The sequence below is a fragment of the Triticum aestivum genome, chromosome 5B (assembly GCF_018294505.1).
Source record: "Triticum aestivum cultivar Chinese Spring chromosome 5B, IWGSC CS RefSeq v2.1, whole genome shotgun sequence".
In the NCBI taxonomy this organism is placed as follows: domain Eukaryota; kingdom Viridiplantae; phylum Streptophyta; class Magnoliopsida; order Poales; family Poaceae; genus Triticum; species Triticum aestivum.
The window spans coordinates 298,452,934-298,472,045 of record NC_057807.1 but is presented as its reverse complement, the minus strand read 5'-3'; the positions used below and the strand labels follow the sequence as shown (position 1 = coordinate 298,472,045).

General features: G+C 41.7%; 1 long non-coding RNA gene across 1 annotated transcript; it reads left to right on the top strand.

The window, feature by feature from the left end:
• The first annotated feature begins 2,147 nt into the window (after positions 1–2,147).
• LOC123116013 (uncharacterized) lies at positions 2,148–3,993 on the top strand. The gene is made up of 4 exons (XR_006456887.1): positions 2,148–2,354; positions 2,454–2,516; positions 2,932–3,014; positions 3,670–3,993. It is a non-coding gene; the product is annotated as an uncharacterized lncRNA (long non-coding RNA).
• Positions 3,994–19,112: the final 15,119 nt, after the last annotated feature.

The following is a 19,112-nucleotide window of genomic DNA, read 5'->3' as shown; positions in this document are numbered from 1 at the left end:
CCCACATGACCTAATCGTCTATGCCACAACCAGCCTTTGAAAGATTTAGCTATTAAGAAAGTTCTAGGTTGAGCCTTTTTTTAGTGAAATCAACAATGTATAGATCACCTCTACGTATGCCGGTAAAGACCATTTTATGATTATCTCTACGAAACACTTGGCAATCCACTTTAGTAAATAGGACATTGAAACCAAAGTCAGCTAGTCTAGATACAGAAAGCAGATTATAGCCAAGCGATTCAACGAGCATAACATTTTGTATGGAGCTATCATGTGAGATGGCCACCTTACCGAGGCCAACCACCTTACCCTTTGAGTTATCACCAAAAGTGACATACTTTTGAAGGCCGTCGTTTTCAGCAAGCTCATGAAACATGTCTTTATCTCCGGTCATGTGATTGGTACATCCACTATCAAGGACCCATTCCTTTCCTCCTACCATGTAGCCGCGAAGATTTGCCATAAGACCAAAGTGTCTCATTGCATCATCAAGATCATAGTCACTATCCTCATACTCATCATAGTATCCATGTTCAACATCGTCATGTGGTGGATCAATTCCTAGAGAGGGTGATTCATTAGATAAATGATCATGACAATAATCATCTTTATGAAATCTAATGGCTTCGGCGATAATATTGCTAATGATTCCAACATCTCCTTTGGCATGCATAAGGTCACGAAGCTCAAATAGACAAACATCAAACTTAGGATCACTAGTACTCATTTTGTGCAAGGCAATAGACTTATGAAGAATCTCATCTAGATTTTGCAAGGAATAGTTTGGAAATCTTTCCTCAAGATATCTCCATATAGTATAAGCACAATCAAGAGTAGGCAAGTGACCAATCAATTTTCTAGGCAATCCTCTAATGATAAGATTGATAGTTCTAAGATTGTGAATCATGTCAAGATCCTCCTCATGGGTAGGATGCAAGGGATCAACAGGGCGATCACAAGGGGTGGTAATGTACTTGCTTAAATGACATTTATTGAAAATCTCAAGCATCTCATTTTTCCACTCATGAAAGTACTCTCCATTAAGTATAGACACTCTATGTCTAAGACTCCCCAACATAGACTCATCCATCTTCCTCCAATTTTAACATATAATGAGGCTAGCCAACTCGTCTCCACGGCTGTCTCTCGATTTGCTTCAATTTTGGTCGTTGGATGTTGGTCAAATAGAAGTTTTCTTTGTTGGTTGACGTTGGATCTTCGGCTGTTCTTGTTTTGACCGTGGGGTGAGTTCATGCAGCCCATGATCTGTGGGCTCGGCCTCTCATCGGAGTGGCTGGGTGAGCCTTTTTTGGGTGTTGGGCGACCGATCCTACCGCACGCATGCACGATCGTCACGGGCGGGCATGCGTTGTGGGCGTTGCGTGTTTCCCGGTTGCCCCGTTTGTGGTTCCCGCTCACCCGCTATAGGTGGGCCTGCTTTCTCCTTGGTCCCGCGTGTCAGTATCGTGGCTGTGGTTTTTTGTGTGCGAGCGGCCTCCCGCGTCTGGATCGGCTCGTGATTCTGCTGACCCTGGCTCAAGTATGGGATTCTGCTAACCGTGGCGCGCGTATGGAGCAGCCGCCATCGCCATGCCGCGTCGCTTCGTGATACTGGTCAAACTGTTTTTTTCCTGCGGGTCGCTTGTTACCATTCACTGGCGTGTTCCTCACTGTCCGGTGGATCACTTAGCCGTTGCCTCTTGGGTCCCGCTTCCCTTGACCCCGCTCGTCAGTGGGAATCAACTTTTTATTTTCCCTGTGTTCGCTTTGACCCGTCGCCCATCTCTGCGCCCTTTGTTCGAGTAGGTGGTTTCTCTGTTTGGGTTGGTGCTCGATTGGGTTTGCTCGTCCGCATGTTTGTTGCGGCCATGCTGCTGACTGTGGGCACCACACCGGGATGGGCCCACTGGTCTGTGACTCGCCTGCGTGGCTTGCTGGGTGCCATGCTGATGTACCCGACGCACGACTGGGGCGCGGTGGATGTGCGTGTGTCACTTCGTGGGGCCGCTGCCGCGTCGCGTACGCCTGCCATGGCCAGGCAGCTGCGTGCCCTATGCATGTTCGCCGCTCTTGCTGACGGTGGGCTCTGGCCCCACGCATGCCGCGTGTTGGTGTTTGCTTCGTGGGTTCCAATGCTGCTCTGTGTGAGTTTGGTGTGCCGTTGCGGTGGGCAAGGGCCTCCTTTTCTCCTCAATTTCCTCCATTTCTTCTTCTCCTGCTTCTCATTCTGTGCACGCTCGCTTCACCCACTCGCTGCATGCTCTCTTCGTCGCCTCGCTCCGTTTTGTTCGAACGCCCTATCCTCCGGCTCTGCACCATGGCCACCCGTTCCTCCATTGGTGCTGTCGGTTGAGGTTCTTTCTATTCTGCTCCTCCGGTTCTTTCCTGCCGTTGTTTGTTGTTTCTACGATTTGCTGAGCTGGTCTATTTCCATTTGCTCCCTTCGTGCGCAGCTTCCTTGGATTTTGCGTTGGCTCCTTCGTAGGAGTGTGGCTTGTTCTGTCCTTGCTGTCCAGGTTAGTGCGCGCTTTCTCTGCTTCTCTATGGGTGCATGACTGTTAGGTGTTTGATGAAATGCGCGAGGATTGCTCGATGAATGTTGTCGTGTGTTTTCATCTTGCGTTAGTTGTGCATGGTTCGCGGTGTTAGTTACTGCGGCTTGTATGAGGATATGATGATGCTGATGCTTTTGTTTCCATCGTTGCGCCTATTTTGGAATACCATTGCAGCACAGTGTGCTTTCAGTGCTCGTTGCTTTCTCCTGTCTTCTGATCTCTTATGTAGTACTAATGATCTTTATGGACTGGTTATTTGACGATGGCGTGTGATCTTTTATCTTTCGGTACAATTGGTTTATTTTTTTATAGTTCCTATATAGTTGCATTTGCATGCCGTTGTTCTGTTCTGATTATTTCCCTTTCTATTTTACAGGTTGTTCCATCTTGCTGATTTGGTGCAGAATCTCCGTTTAGCTCATCGTCGCGTCTTCATTCTGCTCGTTGGGTCGCGTCAAGGTTTGTTGTTTTGATCTCTTCCTGTCTTGCTGCTCTACTTTCTGTGTGTGCTTTCATGTTCTATAGACTCCTAATCGTTTGTTCCGGACATGGCTGGGTGTCGTGTACTTTATTATATATTTCGTTCTTGCATGCCAGCAGGATGTGTGCGTTTTTTTGGGTTGTTATTCCTATTTTGGAGGCTATGGTGGCCGAGTGCGCTTTGCCATCCCTTTTGCACCTGTGTGAGGTTGCAGAAGATGGCTCTGTCCTTGCTGGGTGGAGCTTGTGCTTCCTGGGGATGGTTCTGGTGGAGTGCCTCGGCGAGAGTTTTTTGGAGCTCGACCTGGTGTGGGTTCATGAATGCTTTCCTGTAACTAAATGCTTCTTATTAAGCATGCTATAAAACTAGAGTCTTTGACTGCTCGAGTGGCTGTGTCAACGCAAGATAAAACTAAAACTCCCCTATATTATGAAGTGAACCCTACCTTATTATATGTGTGTATATTGTTCAGTTATTGCTTGCTCTCCGCGGGATCAGTTATTGTTTGCTCTTCTATGTGTGATAATACTGCTTTGTAACATGCAGTCGTTTTTCTCTTTTTGGATTGCCCATTTTTTGTTTCCTTTTTGAAGTTTTATTCCCTCTGCTAACCGTCTTATTTTTTGATACCAGTGTGGCCTCTGGGCTGCTTGTGTCTCCTTGGCCCATTTATTCGTGATGCAAGGAAATGGCCTCTGTGTTGTCCCCTCCTGCAGCAGTTAGATCTAGCCCCTTGGCTGAAACCTGATACCATTGTACAGCAGTGCAAGTGTCTTGCCTGATGGTCTTTAAAAAATTCTTATACACGAATGGCTGGACTGATTTTTTCAACATAATAAGTACTTGTTTTCTATAGTTGGTAGCATATATATAGCTTACGGAGATCTCATGTAATAGAAACAGACATCTAAGTTGAAACTTGGGGATCATCTCATAGCCTCATGTTCACTTCTCCCCCTTTTATTTGGTGCACGGGTAATTTTGTTCACCATACTTGCTTCTGATGTTTAAGTTGTCATACATGCTTGCCCATGAACAAGTCCATTGATACATGGATTTTTTTTTCAAAGAACACATGGTGTTAGTGGGTATCTATGCCATCTACGAACATGATTTCAAATGGGTCTCTGCAAACATGGTAGCATGTATTTTGTACTATCAAATTGAAATGTGTATACATATATATATATATCATTGTAGACAACAATCCACCATGTTTCCTATTCAAGGGGATTAAACCATGGATATTTTTTTTCATCGCGCACATGGATTTAGCGTGCCTCTGCGCCATTTGGCGCAATAGGTCCACTAGTGGTGTTTAAACCAAAGCAATGGAGACCAAAGCTCTGATACCAACTGAAAGTATCGAGAAGAGGTGTCTAGAGGGGGGTGAATAGACCCTCAACTCACAAAGTTGGCAGTTTTTCAAGTTGAGGTGGAGTTTAAGCACACGTTTAACCATTCACAATACATATCAAGCAAGCATGCAAAGAGTATACGGGCAGCGGAAAGTAAAGCATGCAACTTGCAACAAAGTAAAGGGATGAGATTGGAGTGTGCAAACGCAATTGGAGACATGGAGATTTTTGGCGTGGTTCTGATAGGTGGTGCTATCGTACATCCACGTTGATGGAGACTTCAACCACGAAGGGTAACGGTTGCGCGAGTCCACGGAGGGCTCCACCCACGAAGGGTCCACGAAGAAGCAACCTTGTCTATCCCACCATGGCCATCGCCCACGAAGGACTTGCCTCCCTAGGGTAGATCTTCACGAAGTAGGCGATCTCCTTGCCCGTTCAAACTCCTTGGTTCAACTCCACAATCTTGGCGGAGGCTCCCAAGTGACACCTAACCAATCTAGGAGACACCACTCGCCAAAAGGTAATGGATGGTGTGTTGTTGATGAACTCCTTGCTCTTGTGCTTCAAATGATAGTCTCCCCAACACTCAACTCTCTCTCATAGGATTGGATTTGGTGGAAAGATGACTTGAGTGGAAAGCAACTTAGGGAAGTCTAGAGATCAAGATTCATAAGGTTGGATTGGAATATCTTGGCCTCAATACATGAGTAGGTGGTTCTCTCTCAGAAAATGAATGCTGGAAGTGTAGGCATGTTCTGATGGCTTCCTTCACGAATGAGGAGTGGGTGGAGGGGTATATATAGCCTCCACACAAAATCTAGCCGTTACACACAATTTACCAAACTCGGTGGGACCGAATCATAAAACTCGGCCGGACCGATTTAGTTCATAATGTGACCGTTAGGCATTTTGGTGGGACCGATGTGCAAGGGTTATGGTAGAACCTCATCTCGGTTTGACCGATTAGACAAAGTTGATGGGACCGATTTGGTAATAAGAAAAACAGAGAGTTGGTTAGGCAAACTCGGTGTGACCGATTACATCTTCTCGGTGAGACCGAAAATATTGCAATAGACAACAGGGAGTTTGCAAGCCTATCTCGGTGAGACCGAGATCCCATCGGCGAGACCGAATTGATTAGGGTTTCTGGTAGTGGCTATGTCAAATGAACTGATAAAAAAGATATTTTTTGATGTGCAATGCTACCTAACATAATGTTGATCATGTATCTAATCATGGCATGAATATTAAGACACGAGTGATTCAAAGCAATAGTCTATCATTTGACATAAAAAATAATACTTAGGGCATCCCAACTAACAATCATGTCTTTCAAAATATCAATGCTTCAGAACATTATCCCTACAAAATCATATAGTCTTGTATGCTCCCTTTTCTTAACACAAGGTACCCCTCATGCCTATCCCGGTGTCAACCAAGCAATTGTTTCATACTTTAGTATTCTCAAACTTTTTCAACTCTCACGCAATACATGAGCGTGAGCCATGGATATAGCATTATGGGTGGAATAGAATATGATGGTGGAGGTTATGTGAAGAAGACAAAAAGGGAGAAAGTCTCACATCGACGCGGCTAATGAACATGCTATGGAGATGCCCATCAATTGATGTCAATGCGAGGAGTAGGGACTGCCATGCAACAGATGCACTTGAACTATAAGTGTATGAAAGCTCAAACTGAAAACTAAGTGGGTGTGCATCCAACTTGCTTGCTCATGAAGACCTAGGGCATTTGAGGAAGCCCATCGTTGGAATATACAAGCCAAGTTCTATAATGAAAATTCCCACTAGTATATGAAAGTGACAACAAATGAGACTCTCTATATGAATAACATGGTGCTACTTTGAAGCACAAGTGTGGTAAAAGGATAGTAACATTGCCCCTTTTCTTTTTTCTTTTTATTTTTGAATGGGCTTCTATGGCCCCCTTTTTTATTTAGGCTTCTTTGGCCTTTCTTTTTTTTCATGGGGCAATGCTCTAAAATGATGATCATCACACTTTTATTTACTTACAACTCGATACTGGAACAAAGATATGACTCTATATGAATGCCTCCGACGGTGTACCAGGATGTGCAACGATCTAGCATAGCAATGACATCAAACGGACAAGCCATGAAAACATCATGCTAGCTATCTTACGATAATGCAAGGTAATATGACAATGAATGCTCAAGTCATGTATTGATGATGATGGAAGTTGCATGGCAATATATCTCGGAATGGCTATGGAAATGCCATGATAGGTAGGTATGGTGGCTGTTTTGAGGAAGATATAAGGAGGCTGATGTGTGATAGAGCGTATCGTATCACGGGGTCTAGATGCACCGGCAAAGTTTGCACCAAGGGCAATGCACGGTACCGAAAGAGGCTAGCAATGATGGAAGGGTGAGAGTGCGTATAATCCATGGACTCAACATTAGTCATAAAGAACTCACATACTTATTGCAAAAATTTATTAGCCCTCGAAACAAAGTACTAACACATGCTCCTATGGGGGAGGTTGGTAGGAGTTAACCATCGTGCGCCCCCGACCTTCACGCAAAGATAAACAATCAAAATACAATGCGCGCCAATTTGGTTACATAGTTAGTAGACCATACGTGCATGCTTCGGGAATCACAAACCTTAACACCAACATCCTTACTAAACACAACCATCTACTAGTACCTCCCACATATTATCATCACTATATCGCAAAACTATTGCAAGGAATCAAACATATCATATTCAGCAATCTACAAGTTTATGTAGGATTTTTATGACTAACCGTGTGAATGACCAATTCCTGCCATCTCTCTAAATAGATATAAGTGAAGCAAGAGAGTTTAATTCTTTCTACAAAAGATATGCCCACTCTCTAACAATTATAAGTTAAGGAAAAGAGCATTCTACAAATGGCGGTTTTCTATGTGAAGAGAAACAGACAATCCAAACTTCAAATGATATAAGTGAAGCACATGAAGCATTCTATAAAGCCATACTCAAAAGATTTAAGTGAGGTGCAATGAGAATTATATAAATAAACCAAGTACTATCTCATACCAGCATGGTGCATAAAAGAAAAGTGGAAACTAAATGCAAAAGACGCTCCAAGACTTGCACATATCGCATGAACGAAACGAATACGAAAACATACCGATACTTGTTGAAGAAAGAGGGGATGCCTTCCGGGGCATCCCCAAGCTTAGACGCTTGAGTCTCCTTGAATATTTACTTGGGGTGCCTTGGGCATCCCCAAGCTTGAGCTATTGCCTCTCTTCCTTTTCCTCATATCAAGACCTCCTTGATCAAACACTTCATCCACACAAAACTTCAACAGAAAACTCGGTAATATCCGTTAGTATAATAAAGCAAATCACTAATCTAAGTACTATTGCAAACCAATTCATATTTTGTTTTTGCATTGTGTCCACTATAATATAACTTTTCTATAGCTTAATCCACTGATATAAATTGATAGATTCATCAAAACAAGCAAACTATGCATCAAAAACAGAATCTGTCAAAAACAGAACAGTCTGTAGCAATCTGAACATTAACCACACTTCTGGTATCCCAAAAATTATACCAAAATTAGGAAAAATAAAAAATTTGTACAGAAATACATTGCAAAAAGAATCAGAACCATTTCACGTTCCAGAAGAAAATGTAAAATCGTGCACTACAGCTAAAGTTTCTGTCCTGCACCGTACAAACCAACAAGCATTGTAAACATCCTAAAGGCAAACCTTAGCACGTTATTTTTATAATACAATGGAATTGTACAAGGGGATAATTATTTCTGATGAAAATTTTCTGTAATCAAGATTCACAAAGTTTCCGTGAGCATGAACAAAGTTCAAGGAGCTCTCCCACTTCAACAATGCTTGTCTTTCTCACTTTCACCTTCCTTTTCGAAAAGTTTTGGGTTCCCCTCTTTATTTATTTTTTGTTTTTAGACTATATGAAAGCACTCAACAGAAATAAATGACTCTCTAAAAATTCCGGGTTGTCTCCCTGGCGGCGCTTTCTTTAAAGCCATTAAGCTAGGCATAAAGTGCTCAAGTAATGGATCCACCCGGATCCCAAGATATATCAAAGCCAATTTTAATTAACAATGATTTGTAATTTAGTAGTGAGCACAAAGTAACATATATCATGCAACAACGAAGTCTAACTCTCTTCCTATGCATCGGCATGTCATAAAAGAACAATTCATGCACACAAAGTAAAGGCCAATACATAGTATAAGCAATTTCTTGCAATTTTATCATATTGGAAACATAGAGAGGTGGAGATATAGTTCCTCTCTCATAATAATTGCAAGTAGGATCAGCAAGCACATGCATATTATATCTATCAAAATCATCATGTGTAGTAGTAAAACGCAACCCATCAATATAATCTTTAATAAGCAGAAACTTCTCCGATATAGTGTAGTTTGGAGAATTCAAGAAGATAATAGGACTATCATGTGTGGGTGCAATAGCAACAATTTCATGTTTAACATAAGGAACTATAGCAAGTTCATCTCCATAAGCCTAATTCATATTGGCATCTTGGCCACAAGCATAGCAAGCATCATCAAAAAGGGATATTTCAAGAGAATCAACGGGATCATAACAATCATCATAGCAATCATCCTTCGGTAAGCACGAAGGGGAATTAAAAAATGTATGAGTTGAAGAGTTACTCTCATTAGAAGGTGGGCACGGTAGCTAATCCGGTCTTCCTCCTTTTGTTCTTCGCTCTCCTCGTTATCTTTTTCATCCAATGAGCTCACAGTTTCATCAATTTCTTCTTCCATAGCTTCCTGCAAAATATTATTCTCTTCTTGGACAGCGGAGACTTCCTCAATAAATGCATCAATATTGGAATTATATTCATAATTCTCATAGAAATATCTAAGTATAGCAAAAAATTTAGGTCTGTAAACAACATCATCAAAAAATTCACACGTTTTAAACAAAGATTCTATTTCATAAGCATCCATAAAAGCAACAAATTCTTCTATTTGTTCCACATCATAGTAATCATATATACCATTAGCATAAGAAGCTAAGGTTTTATTATCATTAAATTTGCATGAAAAGTCAAGGTGTGGAGCCTTCATCCTAGAGCAACAAGTATAATCATATCTCAAGCATAGTTGCCTAGCATACCAACGCAACATATGAATTTGATCCCATAATAGTTTCCATTTTTGTGTCAAGCAATAATCCCTAAAGTATTCACGTTGATCCAACACGTCTCCTATAACATAATTGAATGGGGTTTTCTCAGGATTATCAAAGTAGTACATAATATGTTGAACATAACGAGCATCGAGGGTTTTAGGAGGTTCCCCATCTCCATGAGTAGCAAGTACACCTGATTTTTTTGGTATTTCATGTTCCATATCCATAACTAAAGATAGAGAACAACTTAGAACAACAAATAAAAATTATTTAGTGATAAAGCAAACAAGCACACATGAGAATATTCACCCCATGCTATGACTCCTCGGCAACGACGCAAGAAAAAGGTCTTGATAACCCACAAGTATAGGGGATAATTGTAGCCTCTTTCGATAAGTAAGAGTGTCGAACCCAACGAGGAGCTAAAGGTAGAACAAATATTCTCTCAAGTCCTATCTGCCACTGATACGACTCTATGCATGCTTGGTGTTCGCTTTACCTAGAACAAGTATGAAACTAGAAGTACTTTGTAGGTGTGATAGGATAGGTTTGCAAGATAATAAAGAGCACGCAAATAAAAAGTAGGGGCTGTTTAGATAAAGAAGCAATAAAGTAAATATAGCGAGTGTGGAAAAGTGGTGGTAGTAGTTGTGAAATTGTCCCTAAGAAATTGACTATGTTACTAGACCGGTAATCACTATTGAAATTCTATTTGAGGGAGAGGCATAAACTAACATACTTTCTCTTCTTGGATCATATGCACTTATGATTGGAACTCTAGCAAGCATCCGCAACTACTAAAGATCATCAAGGTAAAACCCAACCATAGCATTAAAGTATCAAGTTCCCTTTATCCCATACGCAAACAACCTACTTACTCGGGTCTGTGCTTCTATCACTCACGCCACCCACCATAAGAAAATCATGAACATATTGCAAACCCTACAGCAGGAATCCCTCACGCTTGCGCGACACGGAGGGCACAATAGGACATCACCAATAATAAAACATGCAATTCAAACCAATCATAGCAATTCATCAATCACCGGTACGACAACGAAAATCTACTCAGACATCATAGGATGGCAACACATCATTGGATAATAATATGAAGCATAAAGCACCATGTTCAAGTAGAGGGTACAGTGGGTTGCGGGAGAGTGGACTGCTGAATATAGAAGGGGGAAGGTGATGGAGATGTTGGTGAAGATGGCGGAGGTGTTGGTGAAGATCGCGGTGATGATGATGGCCCCCGACAGCGCTCCGGCGCCACCAGAAGCAAGGAGGGGAGATCCCCACTTCTTCTTCTTCTTCCTTGACCTCCTCCCTAGATGGGAGAAGGGTTTCCCCTCTGTTCCTTAGATCCCATGGCTTGGGAGGGGCGAGAGCCCCTCCGAGATTGGATCTATCTCTCTGTCTCTCCCTGTTTCTGCGTTCCCAGATTCTGCCTCTTCACCATTTCTTTTATATCCGGAGATCCGTAACTCCCATTGGGGTGAATCTTTCGCCAAGATTTTCTCATAAAATTAGCTTTCTTGCAGCAAAAGAAGGGCGTCAACCGCCTTACGGGGTGCCCACGAGGTCCCAGGGCGCGTCCCCTGTCTCGTGGCCCCCTCGTGCACCGTCTTGCGTTGATTCTTCCTCTCAAAAATCACAAATATTCCAAAATAATTCTCTGTCTGTTTTTATCCCGTTTGGACTCCGTTTGATATTGGGTTTCTGCGAAACATAAAACATGCAACAAACAGGAACTGGCACTAGGCACTGGATCAATATGTTAGTCCCAAAAAATAGTATAAAAAGTTGCCAAAAGTATATGAAAGTTGAATAATATTGGCATGGAACAATCAAAAATTATAGATACGACAGAGACGTATCACTGCTCAGCCTCGTCTATCCAGGCAGGTAACCCACAGCAGACCCCCATCCTCCTCCTCCTTCCACATCCCACATGCCCCGACCCCCGGCGTGATACCTCCCACCCAAATCATCGACCCCTCCACCAAATAAGCGCCGCCCTAAGCCATGGTGCACGCAATATAGCCAGGAGCTCAAGGAGCATTTGGCAGCGGAGAAGCAAATCGTGGCCGCATGCACAGATGAGGTCGCGATGGCTACCATTCTTTTCGACCCCCAGATCTTGGAGGAGCACCTTGCCATTTTCTAGCGACACCAGTTAAGCATGCTCGGTTTACCCATTGCGTGTGCTGCTCCTCCCTTTCCTTAACAAATTCTAGTGAATTGTGCTATCTAATTTTACCATGCAATCTGTTGCTCCTGTGTATATGTTCTATATGTTGTGCAGTGTGGTGCTCACTTATTAACTGTTTGGTTAATTAATTGTCGTCTTCAGGTAACTGTTTGGTTCATCTGCAAATGTGATGTTCAATTCTTCAGGCTGCAATTTTATATTGTTTTCCATGAGAGAAATAAATTGAATTTATATTTACAAAATACATGAGAAACGAATACAGTTGCTATATTTCCAAGTTGTCAAGCATGCTTGGTTTGGTTATACATTGTGCAATGTGGTGCTCAGTTAACGTTTGGTTCATTTGTGTTGTGGTGTTTAGTTAACTGTTTAGCTCAATTCTGCAATGCGATGTTCAATAGTTGTGGGTGCATTCTGTTATTGTATACCATGTGAGAAGTAAATCGAATTTGGTTGTACTAAATACACGAGAAACAAATACAATTGCTATTATTCCAAGTTGTTAAGCATGCTTGGTTCGGTTAACTGTATGATCTTCTGTTAGGAGTATGTTATATTGTGCAATGTGGTGCTCAATTAATGTTTAGTTCATTTGTTGTGGTGTTTAGTTAACTGCTCGGTTCAATTCTACAATGCAATGTCCAATTGTCGTGGGTGGAATTTTGTATTGTTGTGCATGTGAGGAATAAATCAAATTTGGCTGCACTTAATACATGAGAAACATATACAAGTGCTATATTTCCTAATTCTTAATCATGCTTGGTTTGGATAAACGGGTTTTCCATGTGTCTTGAATTAATCTGATGAATCTGCAATGTGCTTATTTTTCATCAACATATTTTACTGATAGCTTGTGAACCCTTACTTAACCTGATGACTAACTACCTTATATGTGTTGCAGGGAAACAATGGGAAGCACTGAGGTTTACAATCGAGGTTAGCACATGCATGGTCTGTTGTCTAATAGCACATTATTGTGCAATTGTAGGAACAATTCTAATATTTAGGTTTTTAACAATTTGGTCTTGCACATGTAGGTCCTGTTATCAGAGGTTTTGACCCACTGTTCGACCCATTTTGCATATGGGGAAATGAGTTGTCCATGAATATCAATCAAGTCAAGAAACTCAGAAAGATTGTTAGGATAAAGAAATTAGCGACAAAAAACAACAAGATCTTTGTCTGCACAATGAAGAAGACATCAGTTCACTACAAGATGGTACTAACTATTATACCTTGCCTTTTTTCATTCCTTTGCCCCATTTCCAATATAGAGAAGATATTTACACATCCTTGTTTTCAGGCCTTTCCAAAGCAGTTCACTGATGATTACCTCTCAAACCACCTCTATGGTCAGGAGGCGAGGAAGGTTTTCATACAACACCCATGGTTCAATATTGAAGTGTTCTTGAAGAGGATGAAGGATGCATGGTCAATCATCCACATGCACTGGCCTAAAGTTGCAAAGACCTTCAACATCAATGAAGGCTCAATATTCGCCTTCTGCTTCAGCAGTTTTCCCGATGAGATGCATCTGTCTATGTACCGTCTATGATGCTTTTTGAAAGGTTCTAGATGTTGCATGTGAAACTTGGTGCTGGTGCAGTTGTGTAATGGGGTAGCTGAGTGCTGAAGCTATATCATGTTGTACTCTGATGTATTTCAATATGAAATCCTTCTTCCTTAATATGGGAATTAAATATTTATGTGTTTAATATGAATGTCAATTAGATTAATAAATGGATTATTACTAATAGGGCAATTAGCCTGCTAATGGTGAATTAGCCCGCTAATTAGTTTTTGCTATTGCAAATGGTTATTGAGAAAATACCGTGGGCGATGACCTAAGGCAACGGACACAGTTTCTAGGAATAAACCGTGTTGGATCAATGAACAATCACACACGACATTCTCTTCAAAACCGTTTGCGTTAGGCCACCTTGCGCAAACGTTTACCGCATAAAAATTGTGTGTGATGGACAACCTTTGCCACACAGTTTATTCTATGCACCGCGTGCGATGCATTCAATAATGCAAATGATAAAATTGTTAATATTGTGTGCGATGGGAACGCTATCACAAACGATTTAACGGGGAAAATTATGTGTGATGTACCTACGAACGGAAACGTTTTCCTTGCAGCGACTGTGTGGGGCGTATATACGAACGGAAGCGTTTAGCGGGGACTGACTGTGTGGGATGTACTTACGACTGGAAATGTTTTCGCCTATATAATTGTATTTTCTGAGCACTACTATACGTATAACGGTATTTGCTCGCTCGCCGGTCGCACACGACCTCATTTTGCCGAGCGTGTGTGCCAGGAGGGCATATCCCCGATGGTTTCTGGGTCATGTGGGAAGGACCCCCCCTATCGCCCACACTCACTAGGTGACGGTTCAGGACACCGTCGCGGAAAGGGGTTAAAAACTATTTGTATAGCACCTCGCTGTACCAGTGGGTTAAGCTTGGGGGAGTTGATACGTCTCCATCGTATCTACTTTTCCAAACTCTTTTGTCTTTGTTTTGGACTCTAGTTTGCATGATTTGAATGGAACTAACCTGGACTGGCGCTGTTTCCAGCAGAATTTCCATGGTGTTATTTTTGTGCAGAAATAAAAGTTCTCGGATTGACCTGGAAATTTATGGAGAATATTTTTGGAATATATGAAAAATATTGGTGCGAGAATTATCCAGAGGGAGTCCACCGAGAGGCAACAAGCCCTGGGGGCGCCCGCCCCCCTAGGGCGGGCCCTGCAAGCTTGTGGGCCCCCGGACCTCCTCCGACTACACGCCAACTCTATATAACCCTATTCGGGGAGAAAAAAATCAAAGAGAAGGATCCATCATTTTTTACGATACAGAGCCATCGCCACCTCCTGTCTTCATCAGGAGGGCAGATCTAGAGTCTGTTTTGGGCTCCGAAAAGGGGGATCCATTGCCATCATCGTCACCAACCTTCCTCCATCACCAATTTCATGATGCTCACCGCCGGGAGTGAGTAATTCCATCGTAGGCTTGCTGGACGGTGATGGGTTGGATGAGATTTCATGTAATCGAGTTAGTTTTGTTAGGGTTTGATCCCTAGTATCCACTATGTTCTGAGATTGATGTTGCTATGACTTTGCTATGCTTAATGCTTGTCACTAGGGCCCGAGGGCCATGATTTCAGATCTGAACCTATTATGTTTTCATGAATATATTTGTGTTGTTGATCCCATCTTGCCAGTTGTAGACACCTATTATGAGTTATGATCCGCATACCCCAAGGTGACAATAATTGGGATTCTTTCCAGTGATTACTGTAGTTTGAGGAGTTCATGTGTTCACTAAGTGCTAATGCTTTGGTCCGGTTTTCTATTAAAAGGAGGCCTTAATATCCCTTAGTTTCCATTAGGACCCAGCTGCCACGGGAGGGTAGGACAAAAGATGCCATGCAAGTTCTTTTCCATAAGCACTTATGACTATATACAGAATACATGCCTACATTATACTGATGAATTGGAGCTAGTTATGTGTCACCCTAGGTTATAACTGCTACCTGATGAATATCATCCGCCACAATTATGATTGTCGATCCATTGCCTATGAGCTTTTCACATGTTGATCTTTGCTAAGTTACTTTGTCGTTGCTACTGTTACAATCACTACAAAACTGCTAATGTTACTTTGTCACCATTATCGTTACTTCCGTACTACTTTGCTACTAAAAACTTTCTTGAAGATATTAATTCTTTCATGTGTGGTTGAATTGACAACTCAGCTGCTAATGCTCATGAATATACTTTGGCTCCCCTTGTGTCGAATCAATAAATTTGGGTTGAATACTCTACCCTTGAAAAGTGTTGTGATCCTCTATACTTGTGGGTTATCAATGACACAAACTATAAAGCAAAATAAACAAAGATTCATATAATACAAGACGCTCCAAGCAAAACTCATGATATGTGACAAATAAAAATATAGCTCCAAGTAAAATACCGATGGTCGTTAGAAGAAAGAGGGGATGCCTTCCGGGGCATCCCCAAGCTTAGTTGCTTGTTTCTCATTGAATAATAACTTGGTGTGCCATGGGCATCCCCAAGCTTAGGCTCTTTTCACTCCTTATTCCTTCATCCGTCGTGACCTCACCCAAAACTTGAAAACTTCAATCACATAAAAGTCAACAAAACCTTCATGAGATCCGTTAGTACAAGAAAGCAAATCACCACTCCAAGTATTGTTGCAAACCCATTCATATTTTATTTTTGCATTATATATATTGTATTCTAACCTACCATGGATGATACCCCCTGATAACCCACAAGTATAGGGTATCACAACAGCTTTCGAGGGTAGAGTATTCAACCCAAATTTATTGATTCGACACAAGGGGAGCCAAAGAATATTCTCAAGTATTAGCAGTTGAGTTGTCAATTCAACCACACCTGGATAACTTAGTATCTGCAACAAAGTATTTAGTAGCAAAGTAGTATGATAGTAATGGTAACAGTGGCAAAAGTAAAGATAGTAGTTTTGTAGTAATTGTAACAGTAGCAACAGAAAGGTAAATAAGCGAAGCACAATATGTGAAAAGCTCGTAGGCATTGGATCAGTGATGGATAATTATGTCAGATGCAATTCATCATGTAATAGTTATAACATAGGGTGACACAGAAATAGCTCCAATTCATCAGTGTAATGTAGGCATGTATTCCGAATATAGTCATACGTGTTTATGGAAAAGAACTTGCATGACATCTTTTGTCCTACCCTCCCATGGCAGCGGGGTCCTAACGGAAACTAAGGGATATTAAGGTCTCCTTTTAATAGAGCACCGTACCAAAGCATTAACACATAGTGAATACATGAACTCCTCAAATTATGGTCATCACCGAGAAGTATCCCGATTATTGTCACTTCAGGGTTGTCGGATCATAACACATAATAGGTGACTATAGACTTGCAAGATGGGATCAAGAACTCACATATATTCATGAAAACATAATAGGTTCAGATCTGAAATCATGGCACTCGGGCCCTAGTGACAAGCATTAAGCATACCAAAGTCATAGCAACATCAATCTCAGAATATAGTAGATACTAGGGATCAAACCCTAACAAAACTAACTTGATTACATGGTAAATCTCATCCAACCCATCACCGTCCAGCAAGCCTATGATGGAATTACTCACGCACGGCAGTGAGCATCATGAAATTGGTGATGGAGGATGGTTGATGATGATGACAGCAATGAATCCCCCTCTCCGGAGCCCCGAACGGACTCCATATCAGCCCTCCCGAGAGAGATTAGGGCTTGGCAGCGGCTCCGTATCGTAAAACGCGATGAAACTTTCTCTCTGATTTTTCTCTCCATGAAACGGAATATATAGAGTTGGAGTTGAGGTCAGTGGTGCATCAGGGGGCCCACGAGACAGGGGGTGCGCCCAGGGGGAGGGAGCGCGCCCCCCACCCTCGTGGATAGGGTGTGGGCCCCTGGCCTTGATTCTTTTGCTAGTATTTTTATATTTTCCAAAAGTTATCTCCGTGGATTTTCAGGTCATTCCGAGAACTTTTGTTTTCTGCACAATAAACAACACCATGGCAGTTCTGCTGAAAACAGCGTCAGTCCGGGTTAGTTTCATTCAAATCATGCAAGTTAGAGTCCAAAACAAGGGCAAAAGTGTTTGGAAAGTAGATACGTTGGAGACGTATCAACTCCCCCAAGCTTAAACCTTTGCTTGTCCTCAAGCAATTCAGTTGATAAACTGAAAGTGATAAAGAAAAACTTTTACAAACTCGGTTTGCTCTTGTTGTTGTAAATATGTAAAGCCAGCATTCAAGTTTTCAGCACAGATTATGCACTAACCATATTCACACTAACACGTAGGTCTCATGTTTACTCATATCAATGGCATAATCAGCTAGCGAGCAATAATAATAAAACTCGGATGACAACACTTTCTCAAAGCAATCATAATATGATATAACAAAATGGTATCTCACTAGCCCTTTCTGAGACCGCAAAACATAAATTCAGAGCACCTTTAAAGATCAAGGATTGACTAAACATTGTAATTCATGGTAAAAGAGATCCAGTCAAGTCATACCCAATATAAACTAATAGTAATGCATGCAAATGACAGTGTGCTCTCCAGCGGGTGCTTTTTAATAAGAGGGTGATGACTCAACATAAAAGTAAATAGATAGGACCTTCGCAGAGGGAAGCAGGGATTTGTAGAGGTGCCAGAGCTCGATTTTAAAATAGAGATGAATAACATTTTGAGAGGTATACTTTCACTGTCAACGCAACAACTATGAGATGGCGATATCTTCCATGCTACATACATTATAGGCGGTTCCCAAATAGAATGGTAAAGTTTATACTCCCCCACCACCAACAAGCATCAATCCATGGCTTGCTCAAAACAACGAGTGCCTCCAACTAGCAACATGCCTGGGGGAGTTTTGTTTAATTATTTCAATTTGCTTTGATCTTTTTGATCATGGGACTGGGCATCCCGGTTACCAGCCATTTTCTCGTGAATGAGGAGTGGAGTCCACTCCTCTTGAGAATAACCCACCTAGCATGCAAGATACAGACAACCCTAGTTGAAACATGAGCTACTCAAGCATACAAAATAGAATTTCATTTGAAGGTTTGGAGTTTGGCACATACAAATTTACTTGGAATGGCAGGTAGATACCGCATATAGGAAGGTATGGTGGACTCATATGGAATAACTTTGGGGTTTATGGAGTTTGGATGCACAAGCAGTATTCCCGCTTAGTACAGATGAAGTCTAGCAAAAGACTGGGAAGCGACCAACTGAGAGAGCGACAACAGTCATGAACTTGCATTAAAATTAATCTACACCAGGTGCAAACATGAGTAGGATATAATCCACCATGAACATAAATATCGTAAAGGCTACGTTGATTTGTTTTCAACAACATGCGTGAACATGTGCCAAGTCGAGTCACTCAATTCATTCAAAGGAGGATACCATCCCATCATACCACATCATAATCATTTTAATAGCATGTTGGCACGCAGGGTAAACCATTATAAGCTCCTAGCTAATTAAGCATGGCATAAGCAACTATAATCTCTAAATGTCATTGCAAATATGTTTACTTCATAATAGGTTGAATCAGGAACGATGAACTCATCATATTTACAAAGACAAGAGAGTCGAGTTCATACCAGCTTTTCTCATCTCAATCAGTCCATCATATATCGTCATTATTGCCTTGCACTTGCACGACCGAACGGTGTGTATAATAATAATAGTGCATGTGCATTGGACTAAGCTGGAATCTGCAAGCATTCAATTCAAGAGA